The sequence below is a fragment of the Marmota monax genome, unplaced genomic scaffold (assembly GCF_021218885.2).
Source record: "Marmota monax isolate L192 unplaced genomic scaffold, Marmota_monax_Labrador192_F-V1.1 WCK01_AAM20220418_F8-fsc00025, whole genome shotgun sequence".
NCBI lineage: Eukaryota > Metazoa > Chordata > Mammalia > Rodentia > Sciuridae > Marmota > Marmota monax.
In genome coordinates, this window is record NW_026691950.1 from 15983585 (window position 1) to 15995450 (window position 11866).

Here is an 11866-nt window from a genome sequence, read left to right on the forward strand (position 1 = left end):
ACATTTAGATGTTCTCTGAGAGTTCCTCAAAGTTGTAACTATCAGGATCTTAATTAGAGATGCATACCAGGTGATTCATTTTGTTGTTCTTGTTGTTGTTGTTTTGTAGCAACTGCTATTAATAGTCAGCATCTGAGAAATCCCAGAGAAGCTATATATTAAACAAGAGACAAACACACAGCATGTTTACAAAAATAGGAATGACTGCCAAATAATGTATTTCTGTGGCACTTTTACAAATCGTATTCTGCTACATAAATATAAATTATATTAAAAATATTCTCACAAATTAAAGCAAAAAAAAGTTTTAGTAACTAAATGCTAATTAGTGCTTTGGAAAATGTTTAGGAATTTTGATAAATAAATGTACTTTGATAAAATAAAATTCAATTATTATAAATGAAACCTTTGAAAACTTAATTTTTCCTATATAGGGATAAAAAGTAATCAATAATTAAACATTTGTACCATTCAATAGCTTTGATTTAGCGTATTGGCACACTCACACTCTCATAATCCCAGCAGCTAGGGAAACTGGCAGAAGGATTGGTGAGTTCAAATCCAGCCTCAGCAAAGGCAAGGAACTAAGCAACTCAGTGATATACTATCTCTAAATTAAAATATAAATATATAAATTTAAAAATACTTTGGACTTGATTTATTCTCTTGAAGTAAAAAAAAAAACAAAATATTTAAATTATTCTTGTTTTGTTTTGGTGGTGCTAGGAATTGAACCCAGGGGTTCAGGCCTGACTGGAAATCACTCTACTCACTGATCCATATCTCTAGCCCAGAGTAATATTATCTTTTTTTTTTTTTTTTTGCAGCACTGGGGAATCAAATCCAGAGCCATGTACATACCAAGCAAACGCTCTACACTTGAGCTATATTCCCAGTCTTGTTCATATCACTTTAATATTTAGGCTCATAATTTACTTTCTATAGAACTTTAGCATCTTTTCTATGAAGTAGGAATGATAGGTTCAAACTATTTCAAGACATATTATTATCTGAACTTAGGAGAAGTCCTTTTCTGTTCATGTCTATTTGGGGTTTTGAATGTCTACTGTACCTGGTTGTCTGTCTTTCTCAAACCTGGGAAATTATTTGTTATTATTTCACCAAATAGGTTTTCTGTGCCTTTAGCCTGTAATTCTCTCTTGGTATTTCAATCATTTTTAAATTTGTTCTTTAATGGCATCCCATAGATCTTATTGTGATAATTGCTTCTCATTACTTTTTTCTTTATTATGGTCTGAATGTAATGATTTATCAGCTTTGTTTTCTAACCTCATATTCTTTCTTCTGTTTGATCTAGTCTATTGGTGAAGCTTTCAACTGAGATTTTTATCTGATTTACTGATCTTTTCATTTCCAAAATTTCTATTCTATTTTTTTTTCAAAATCATTTTCTCTTTATTGAATTTCTCATTTTATATATGGCATTATTTTCATGAATTCATTAATCATTTGACCATATTCTCTTGGAATTCATTAATCTTTTTCCAAAGGATTTCCTTTTGAATATTTATTCCAGTATTTTATGTATTGAAATATCTTTGGCATTTTAAATCCAACTCCAAAACCACACACCTCTGCTGCTGTTGCCATAACCAGGACTGCCTGCCAGCACCCCACAGCTTACAGCTTTGCCACCATGGAGGACATGAAAGAATATAGCAACATAGAGGAATTCACAGAGGAATCCAAGATCAATGAGAGTAAAAAATCAGCAAGATGATGGTAAAATGTTTATTGGAGACTTGAGCTGGGATAAGAGCAAGAAAGATCTGACTGAATATGTGTCTTGATTTAGGGAAGTTGTAGACTGTATGATTAAAACAGATCCAGTCACTGGAAGATCAAGAGGATTTGGATTTGTGCTTTTCAAAGACGCTGCTAGTGTTGATAAGGTTTTAGAAGTAAAAGAACACACACTGGGTGGCAAATTGATATGACCCAAAAGGGCCAAAGCTTTAAAAGAGAAAGAACCCTCTAAGATTTTTGTGGGTAGATTGAGCTCAGATACTTCTGAAGAACAAATTAAAGAATATTTTGGAGCCTTTGGAGAGACTGAAAATATTGAACTTCCATAGATACAAAAGCAAATGAAAGAAGAGGATTTTGTTTTATCACAAATACAGACATTGTTAGAAAGCAGATATCACTAATTTGGTTCTGGGAAGTGTGAAATCAAAGTTGCATAGCCCAAAGAAGTATATAGACAGCAACAGCAACTACAAAAATGAGGAAGAGGTGCTATAGCTGTTAGACTAGGTGGTACTAGAGGTCGTGGCCAAGGTCAACAGTGCACTTACAGCAAGACATCAGGAGGGAGTGGTAAGCACCAAAATAAAAGATGCTAAAGAAACCCATCTTTCCGGACAACATTGAAGTTTGGTCTTCTGTTGATCTAAGATGATTATTTTGAAAAAGACTTTCTAGTATATAAGACACAACTATGTCCAAATGTATATAGCCACCCATTAGTTGTCTTTGTTTTTACTTTGTCCTTTGCTATCTGTGTTATGACTTAATGTGGATTTGTGTTTGTACAAATTTTATTTGTATGATTTCATTTTAAATCTCAAATAAATCCTTCTTTATGTGATTCTTAAATTTAAAAAAATATTTTTGAGATCTCTTTTTATAGAATTATTGATTTTAGGAGATGTCATATTGTCTTTTGTTCATATTAAGTTTCTATCCAGAGGTTTGCACATTGGTTGGGATGGATTTCTTCCTCTTTTATAAGCAGGCCTTCTTAATAAGTAGCCTTATCTTGCTGATGGGTGTCATGTATCAGTTTGTTGTATGGTGTTGATTTATTTCCAATGGGACCTTATAGTGCAAACATCCTGTGCCCCTTTAGTTATAAGTTATGGCTACCATATGTTGTATACTGTATCAGATCCTGAGGGACCTGTTTTTTGTCTAAGTCCAATAAGAGTGGTATTCCTCTAGTAATCAGGCAGGTGTGGTATAGACCACAAAGTATATGTGATACACCATCTTCAATTACTCCTAAAATAGGAATAGAAGCCCTTATTAGGTGGTGGGGTTTCAATGGGTACTGTTAGAATTGGCAGATACTTAAAAACAAATCTGATATAGCTGTTCCAATTATGGTAAAGGTTCTAAAAAAGCTATAAGTTTATGTATCCAGTTATGTTTAAATAGCAGGTTCTTTCAGGTTTAAGCAGAACAGGCTTATGCCTTAAATCTGGGCTTAATTCTGTTCAGGTGAGCTGGTAGTGTAGTTCAGAGGATTTACCCTAAGTGCAAGAGACACTAAGCTTGATCCTCAAGTATTGGGTAAAAGAAAGAAAGGGCAAAATAATTATAAAATAATAAAAAATAAGAGTAGATAAATAATAAAATGTAAATGAAGAGAAAAATAATGCAAATATTAAAAAAGAAAAATTCAGGAAGAAGAAGAGAAAATTCAGTTGAAGAAGAAGAAAATATATAATAAGACAATGGTTGGAAAAAACAATGAGAAATGAAAATAAATAATAATAATAGAATTCACAAAGATGAAACAAAAGAAAAGAGTAAAAATGTCTCCTAGGGAGGGTTCTGGGCATCATTTCTCTCTGGTTCTGACTGGGATCCTCTAGGGAGGGCTGAGTTGCAGTGCAGCCTGTTTTTAGGCCTCTTAGGTATAAACAAGTAAGTTGAGGTGGAAAGTTGCTGTTCCCCACCTTTCTTGATCTAATGGGTTAAGAAAAATGCTAATCATGCCAAATGTATATTTCCTCCAGAGGGTTTTAGACTGTACATGTAGACATATGGAAACTTGAGATCTGAAATGAGGCCATCTCATCTACCTGGTTTTAGTGGAGCATGAACTTTGCCCAAGAGGCCTATATTGACTCTAGAGATTTTTTTAGACGTGTACCTGGAGGCATGTCAAATGTTAAGCCAGGACAGATCCTGGAATACCTCCAAGAGTGGAGGAAACAGTTAAATCAGTGAGCTTTATGTTGGATGCAGTTTGGGGAACTCAGGAACTTGGTAACCTCAACCCTGGTGCCTTCAGATCTGGCCCCTGTTTGAAACAATATGTAACTGATATAGCTTTATGTCACAGAAGGCAAGATATCACTGCCACTCTTCCCTCCACTCCCCTTCCTGTTGCAGACCCTGCTTCCCACAGAAAATACCTGTTGCCAAGCTTGTTCAGATACTGTCATACATCCTGACCATGTGTGTGTGACCACTGTCTACCAGGTCAGTGCAGTGTGTGTCTCACAGACCCTGAGTTGTGATTATGCCAGATATATGATTCCCAGAGCAGTTTAATCCCTAGCAATAAAATACTTCTCAAAGTGGCTCCTTTATGTAGCACTCTAGAGGTTCTTTGAGAGATGCAGTAGTTCCTTCTCTAAAAATAGTCTGTTACAGACTTCAGATCATGCATTTACTTAAGCTATGTGTCTATCATATACAGCTCTCTGTACCACACAGTGGCATGTGTTCTTTAAAACCCTCAGAAGGGAGAGACACCTTTGCCTACTAAGGAGCTGGGTACCCAGAGCTGGGGTATTACTACACATGCATCATCCGATGTTAGAACTGTAGCTATCAAAGTCTAAGATATCTTTAGTTAAGCCTGTAATTGACCGGAATAAAAACATTATGAGGAGATAAAAACATATTATATGGTTGTATATTCTCAATACTACACATTTAAGTATGAAATAAATTTTCTATTTTTATTCTCTTGTTAAGCCATGATGGATATATTTAAAAACAATGGGCAGTGTTGATGTGAATATGAAATTGCTGAGTGAAGGATGTGATCCGTTTCCTCGGAGGATAATAGAGAGTATTTGTTTACTTATTTATTTTTGATTGAAGTTCTTTGAAAGCAGAATTTTGGTGACTTGGGAAATTTGTGCTTCTATAACAGAATTTCAACATATGTATTTTGAAGCCCAGGATCCACCAATAATACTGAAAAGGAAAAAAAAAGCAAAGACCACCTTACATACACTTACTAACATATATGCCATCTTATATATTACAGTTGGTCATTTATTCACACCTCCAAAAAAAGAGCAGAGTTTAGTGCCTGGAATGTATGTTGCTCCTGGTAATAAAGGTGACATGAGTTGTGATCAATTTCTATAAGAGGCAGCACAACAAAGATGACTTGACTTAGGTCAAGTGAGAACAAGATTCTCAACTGCTATACTGAAGTGTATTACCTCTATATGCCTGATGTCAGAGTAGACTACAGATGGAGACAATAGCAAAACAGCATTTGATTTTTTCTGCCTCAGGGAAGAATGCAATAACTTACCTTTATTTAAAAACACAGTGAAGGTAAGAAGCAAGTAAAATTGCCAAAAATAAAATATGAATCCTATGGAAACAACCAATTTTTGAAAAATTATAAGCCTAGCAAGTACATTTCTATTTCTATTTGAGACAACTTGATATGTCACAACATTATAAAGGAAGAGAAAAGAATCCAAGAATTTCTGGCCATGTTTGGAATTATTTGGATTTAAATATAAACAAAAATCTGGGTGGTAAATCAAAGTGTATTATATTTCAATTGCTGATTCATGTTTTTGTCATAGATAAAGTTGTCTGCCATTTAATAATAGATCCTCAATACAAAATTTTACCGTAATTAAAATTAGATCTTTATAACTTTGAACCATAGTGGACTAGTGTGAGTCTCCAGGAATATGATTAAATTACCTGTTATAATCTGTTAAATATACCATTTTTCACTTAACTTCTTTAACATTTCAAAAACTAACATTGTGTCAATTAATGTTTTATAAACTCTAATTTGTTACCAAGTTATTTCCTGAATAAGGTGGTATAGAAATCAAATAAGTAAAGGAATAGTTGATGCTAACAATAATAAATTTGAGAAAACTTCTGGTCCCAGAAGACCTGAAACATTTCATTTATTTTTTATTGCAAATAGTATTGAAACTCCAGAACAAAGTTTGAATGTCCAAGGACTGCCAGAAGAGTGCAACCAGCAATTTCATGAAGCCCAAACCTTATATTTGGAGAAGTACCATACTTTCCACACAGAAATATGAAGATCACATGCATGCATCATGTAAGAAGTGATATTTCTCTTATGAGATGAGCTAATTATCAGAGTCTACATTACAAACAATAACACTCAGTTGCTCTCCTCACTGTCATAATCTGTGAGGCCACTCTGGGTCATCTGTCTTGTTCATTCAGATAAGAACATTAATTAAGAATCTGACTTTTAAGTGCATAGGAATGTTATAAATCCATGAAGCTATATGTGGTCACTCCTGTGCCAGATAAGAAGTAGGGGATCAATTTTGACAGTTTTCTTGATTTCATTAGCCAGTCTTTTAAGTAAGTATTATCCTTTGTGCTTTGTCATTTTTGAACAGTAAGGACACATCTTTTTCCCAGAGTGTTGCATTTTCTGCTTGCAGCTGGTATGAATAAACAAAGGAATCAATGGCCTTGTGTAGGAAATTTGATCAAAAGCAACTCTTATCTTTGATGAATAACTTTGTAAGAGGAGTTAAGAATAGGAACAAACTGGATTAAAGCTGCGTGTGTATACAAGTATCAAATGGATTTGAAAACTTTTTTTATATTCTTATAACTATAAGTCATCAGAATAAAAAGTGGGAGTTCTGTGTACTTCTGATGGCTGACTTAGCCATAAGGATATGGTTAACTGCCATTAGAAATTAGATGGAATTATGAATATGGATAGGCTGGCATGTACTCTAATTATCATGTTCCCAGTTTTGGGGACACTGCTTTTCTCACAATAAGGGCTTGAAAATTGTTTATTTGGTGGTTAAATTAATAGAGTAGAGTTAGATATTGGTTTGGGGAGAAAAACCATCAGGAGAATAAAAGCCCTGATATTCACAGAATATAGAGCTGAAGGATAAGAATTGGGATTCCTGCAGACCAATTGATCTCAAAAAGGTCTAACTGGGTAAAAACCTAGCAGCTTTCTGGAGTGTAATGATGGAAGGCAGGGTATAGGCTGAGTGTAAAGATAGAAGTAGGTCTGAAATAAATGTCAATAAGGTCACATAAGAAGATATTAGAGGAAGTAGCCTTACATAATAAAACTCAGATTCTAATTCTAACATGCTAGAGGTTGTGTGAATATAGTTTCTCGAGTAAGAAGTGTTTAAATTTGTCACTGTCAGCTCAGCTTTGGTTACCTGGATAATATTCTTTTGTTTGTTAGGGTCTGTAAACAAGTCAACATGGCGCCTGGCATTTTGCAGAAGGAGTGGTTTGTGAAGTAACACCAGCAAGCCATTAAGTGTGGAGATTCCTTATTGGTTGACTGCTGTATCTAGTTTATGTTAATTAAGATAAGCTGTGTGGAATGTATATACACCCCTCCTGTCCTACAATAAAGGGCTCCTACTCCTGCCGTATCAATCTACACAAGTTGTTTGTCACCCCCTGGTTATTTTGCTGCAGCCGCACTGAGGCATTTGTTAATCTCCAAAATGAAATTAATACAATACTTTCTAATGTAATGATGAAAGAAAATATGTGATTCAATTGAAACAATGTCCAGAAAATATAAGAAGTGTATTAGAAAACATTGCTATTATTGAAGAAAGGAGAAAAAGAGTAGCAAGAGAATAAGACCAAGAAGGGACCTGATGATGAAACTGAATATTAGATAATTACTATGGTAATTAGATTCAAGAAAATTAAACAGTCTAGTTATTATGGTATTTAATGCAATTTTGGTCACAAGAACAGGATAGAAATGCATGTTAGAGTTGTGTCAAGATATTGGAGTAGAAAATACCATCAATTTTGCTTTGATTCTTAGTTACCTAAACTTAAAGATACATGTATATGCCTTTAGATTTTGTAAAATAGAGAAAAAGATTCAGTAAACATTAACTATGGGAAACGAGGACTCTAACAATAGATATCAAAGCAAATTTAAGAAACCAAACAAGAGCAAATATAAGAAGAAAAGTACACTGCAGCCTTGACCTCCAGGGGTATTATGTTCCCTCCAGGGGTATTATGCCCCATGAAATGTGTGTGTAAATTTTTCTGGGTGTACCCATCTCTGGAGAGTCAGTGGGGATGTTAATAGGAAGTTAAAAACCAAAGCAGTTTTTAACAAGAAAAATCAATTCCAAACACAAAGTTCATAGTCTACTATCAATTTCAGAATTTCAAGAATGTGGTTTGTGCTTTCCGGGGAACTCCCTTCATTCCACATCATGGGCTTGTGGGTGAGTATTTATGATGGTCTGGAAAGTTTATCTTCAGTAACATATTTATGTAATTTTCTGTAATTGATAAATAACCAACCAAACTTGTAGTCTATATTTAAATTTTTCATATGTTTACAGTTCTTATGCTTTGTTTTTTTGGGTATAGCAAAATATGTCTCCTTTCAAATATTCTGTCAGTGATACACAGAAGACTGTTTGCAAACACATTAAAGTGATTCAGTAATTGATGACTCATAAACAAGAGATCAAGTCGTGTTTCTGGTGCTGGTTGCTGTTTTACTTAAGTGGAATGCAATTTAGACTATTCATGGAAAGTGGCATTGCATGTTATTTGATCCATCAGCTTTTTCAAGCTACTCTGAATTAGTGCTCACATCAAAATGACTAAAGAAGAGATTATTCTTTTTGTGAATTTACCACATATATATTTAACTATTCATATTTAATCATCCTATAAATTATAATATAGACATTGTATTATCATACATAGTAATGTGGATACTACAAAGATTTGTATAAAAGTCCTGGCTTGGCTACTGATTAACGAGCTAGTTAATCCTGTCAAAATACTAATTCTTTCCACATCTAATCTTATCAAAATACTGTTCACTTTGTAATACTGTCATGAAAAGTGAGAAAAGATAGCCTCTTCAACAAATGGTTCTGGGAAACTGGAAATCTATGTATAGTAGAATGAAATAGAACCCCTATCATTCACCCTACACAAAACTCAACTCAAAGTGGATCTAGGATGTAGACATTAGACTACTAGGAAAAAAAAAAAAAAACCAGCCCAAATCTCCATCCGGCTGGCTAGGAACCAAATTCCTCAATAAGACTCCTAAAATGCAAAAAATAAAATCAAGAATCAATAAATGGGACAGTACCAAACTAAAAAAAAAAACTTCTTTAGAGCAAAATAAATAGTAAAGAATGTGAACAAGAGCCTACAGAATGGGAGAAAATCTTTGCTATGATGGTGGCATTTATCTCCAGGATATACAAAGAATTCAAAAAACTTAACACCTAAAAAATAAATAACCCAATCAACAAATGGATAAAGGAACTCAACAGGCACTACAAGTAAAAATAAATGTTGGACAGGATTTGGGGAAAAACATTGACTTATACATTGTTGGTAGGACTGAAAATTGGTACAACCTCTCTGGATAGCAGTTTGAAGATATCTTAGAAAACTTGAAATGGAACCATCATTTGACCGAGTTATCCCACTCCTCAGATTATGTCCAAAGGACTTAAAATAAGAATACTACAGTGACAGAGCCACATCATTGTTTTTTAGCAGCTCAATTCACAATAGCCAGGCTATAGAAATAATGTAGATGCCCTACAACATATAAATGGATAAAGAAAATGTGGTATATATGCACAATTGAATATTATTCAGCCATAAAGAAGAATGAAATTATGGCATGTGTTGGTAAATGGATGGAATTGGAGATTATCATGCCAATGAAATAAGCTAGTCCTCCAAACCAAAGGCCTAACATTTTCCTTAACATGTGGTTGCTGACCCACATTATGCAGGGAAGAGGGAAGAATAGAAGTTCATTAGATTAGACAAAGAGGAATCAAGGGAAGCTGGGGATGGGGATAGGAAAGGTAGTAGAATGAATTAGACATACATTTCCTATGTTAATATATGAATACATGACCAATGAAATTCCATATCATGTATAACTGCAAGATTGGGACCCTGCTTAGATTAAGTTATACTCAATGTTTATATAATGTCAAAATACACTTTACTGTCATGTATATCTAAAAAGAATAAATAAAAAATAATAAATAAGTAAAACATGAATGAAACTATGTCTTTCACTTTATCAACAGCAAACTAATGTGAATGATTATTAAGTAACACAAATAAACATGAAGTGTAGGAATCCCTGAAAGAGTCTGGCAGACACTTGAGTTTAGAAATGTGTCCTCCTGTGCTCAAAATTCAAATTTTTAAAAATCTGTCTATGACTCAAAATGGGTTTGGGAGGAAGAGCAAGGGAGGAAGATCACCTCTAGATAGGGAATAGGGGTGGGAGGGAAAGAGAGGGAGAAGGGGAATAGCATGGATCATGTTGTATTATTTAAAAAAAAAAGATTACCTAGTTGAAGGAACACTAAAATTAAAAAAAAAATCTGTCTATGAAAGCTTTGGTAATAAAATTGCTACAATAATTACAATAATCAGTTCAAATGAAATTTTAGATTGACTTGTGTACCCCACCAATTCAACCTACAGTGTTGATGTAGTGGAAAGGAAGGATTGTTCACTTCAATCCTCAGACACTCAACATTTTATTAAAATATGGACTCAGCCCACCTCTTACTTGACAACAAATGTTTAAGTAAATTATGTTTAAATGTTAAAATGTTTAAATATATTAATGATTTATTAACATTGGAAAAACAAAAGTACCCCAAACATGAAACATTTGCAAAAAAAAAACTGAATTTTTCAGCATTTAGTGGAAAAATATGATACCATAACCAGAAAATGCAAAGCAGATGAGTGTCCTCTCAGATCTTATACCAAAAGGGAAGTATGCACGAGCAACCAGATTGCTGTCAAAGATGCAAAAGGCTTAGGAGCATGTATAATTCTTGTATCATTTAGTTTAAAATTACAAGTACATTCCAAGTGACCTTGAAAAGCATCTTGAATTGTTTTGATCAAAGTAATTGTTCATGAATAAAACTGAGAATAATTAAAGTTGGATTTGTTTGTCTTATGTCTTATCTTTCTCGCTAATGTTCAAGAATGATAATTATAAAATTCATTAATAATTAACATTGCTCATATGCTGCAAATACAAATGTCTGAATTCAGTTTTGGATTGCAAATTGCCTTAAATCTGATATGCTCAAAGAACATATAACAGAGAAATTGTTAATTTGTTCCATCATCTGTACACTGAATTAAATTTGGGGGGATATTCTAGCAAGAAAAATGCTATGATTTCATTATATAATTCACAATAATAAATTGAATTATAATGTCTAAATATTTTTAAACAATGAAGTGTTTTGAATAAGAAAAATCTTAATTAATATATAAATATATTCATACTTTGGAAAAAATATTAATAAAATTACTAAATATTTTTGTTCACAAGTAGAATTTGCTCATGCCCATTTTATTTTCTCTGGTATGCTTTTCTTACCTGTCTTCATCTGTTTAGACAATATTGATCTCCCTGCCAAGTGCTGTTTGCACTGTCTTTTAGTGATTTAGTAGTTATATACACATACTCACAAAGTGCTAGTTTTCACCTTCATAGAAGGATTTTTAGAAAGCAAGTCGTTCCTATTTTAGAACATTTCTATTATTACAATAATGGTCATGCAAGCATTATTTCAAATAAAATTTATTAATAAAAACTAGAAATATTAAGTAGGAGCCAAGGCAGAAAGAAAAAGAGATAAAACACATTTTATAGTACTACTAGGATATTCTTTTCTGTTAACTTAATCTTATATTTTTAATAATGAACTTAGAAGAAATAAGGAAGCCTATGTAGAGCATACTAAATTTTGGAATCTCACTCTGACATTTGCTAATAGCAGAGTATATAAAAGGAGACAATTTT

General features: G+C 33.3%; 1 pseudogene; it reads left to right on the forward strand.

Annotated features, from left to right (window-relative positions):
- Positions 1–1594: 1594 nt before the first annotated feature.
- Positions 1595–2366, forward strand: LOC124093502 (heterogeneous nuclear ribonucleoprotein D-like; annotated as a pseudogene).
- The last annotated feature ends 9500 nt before the right edge of the window (positions 2367–11866 follow it).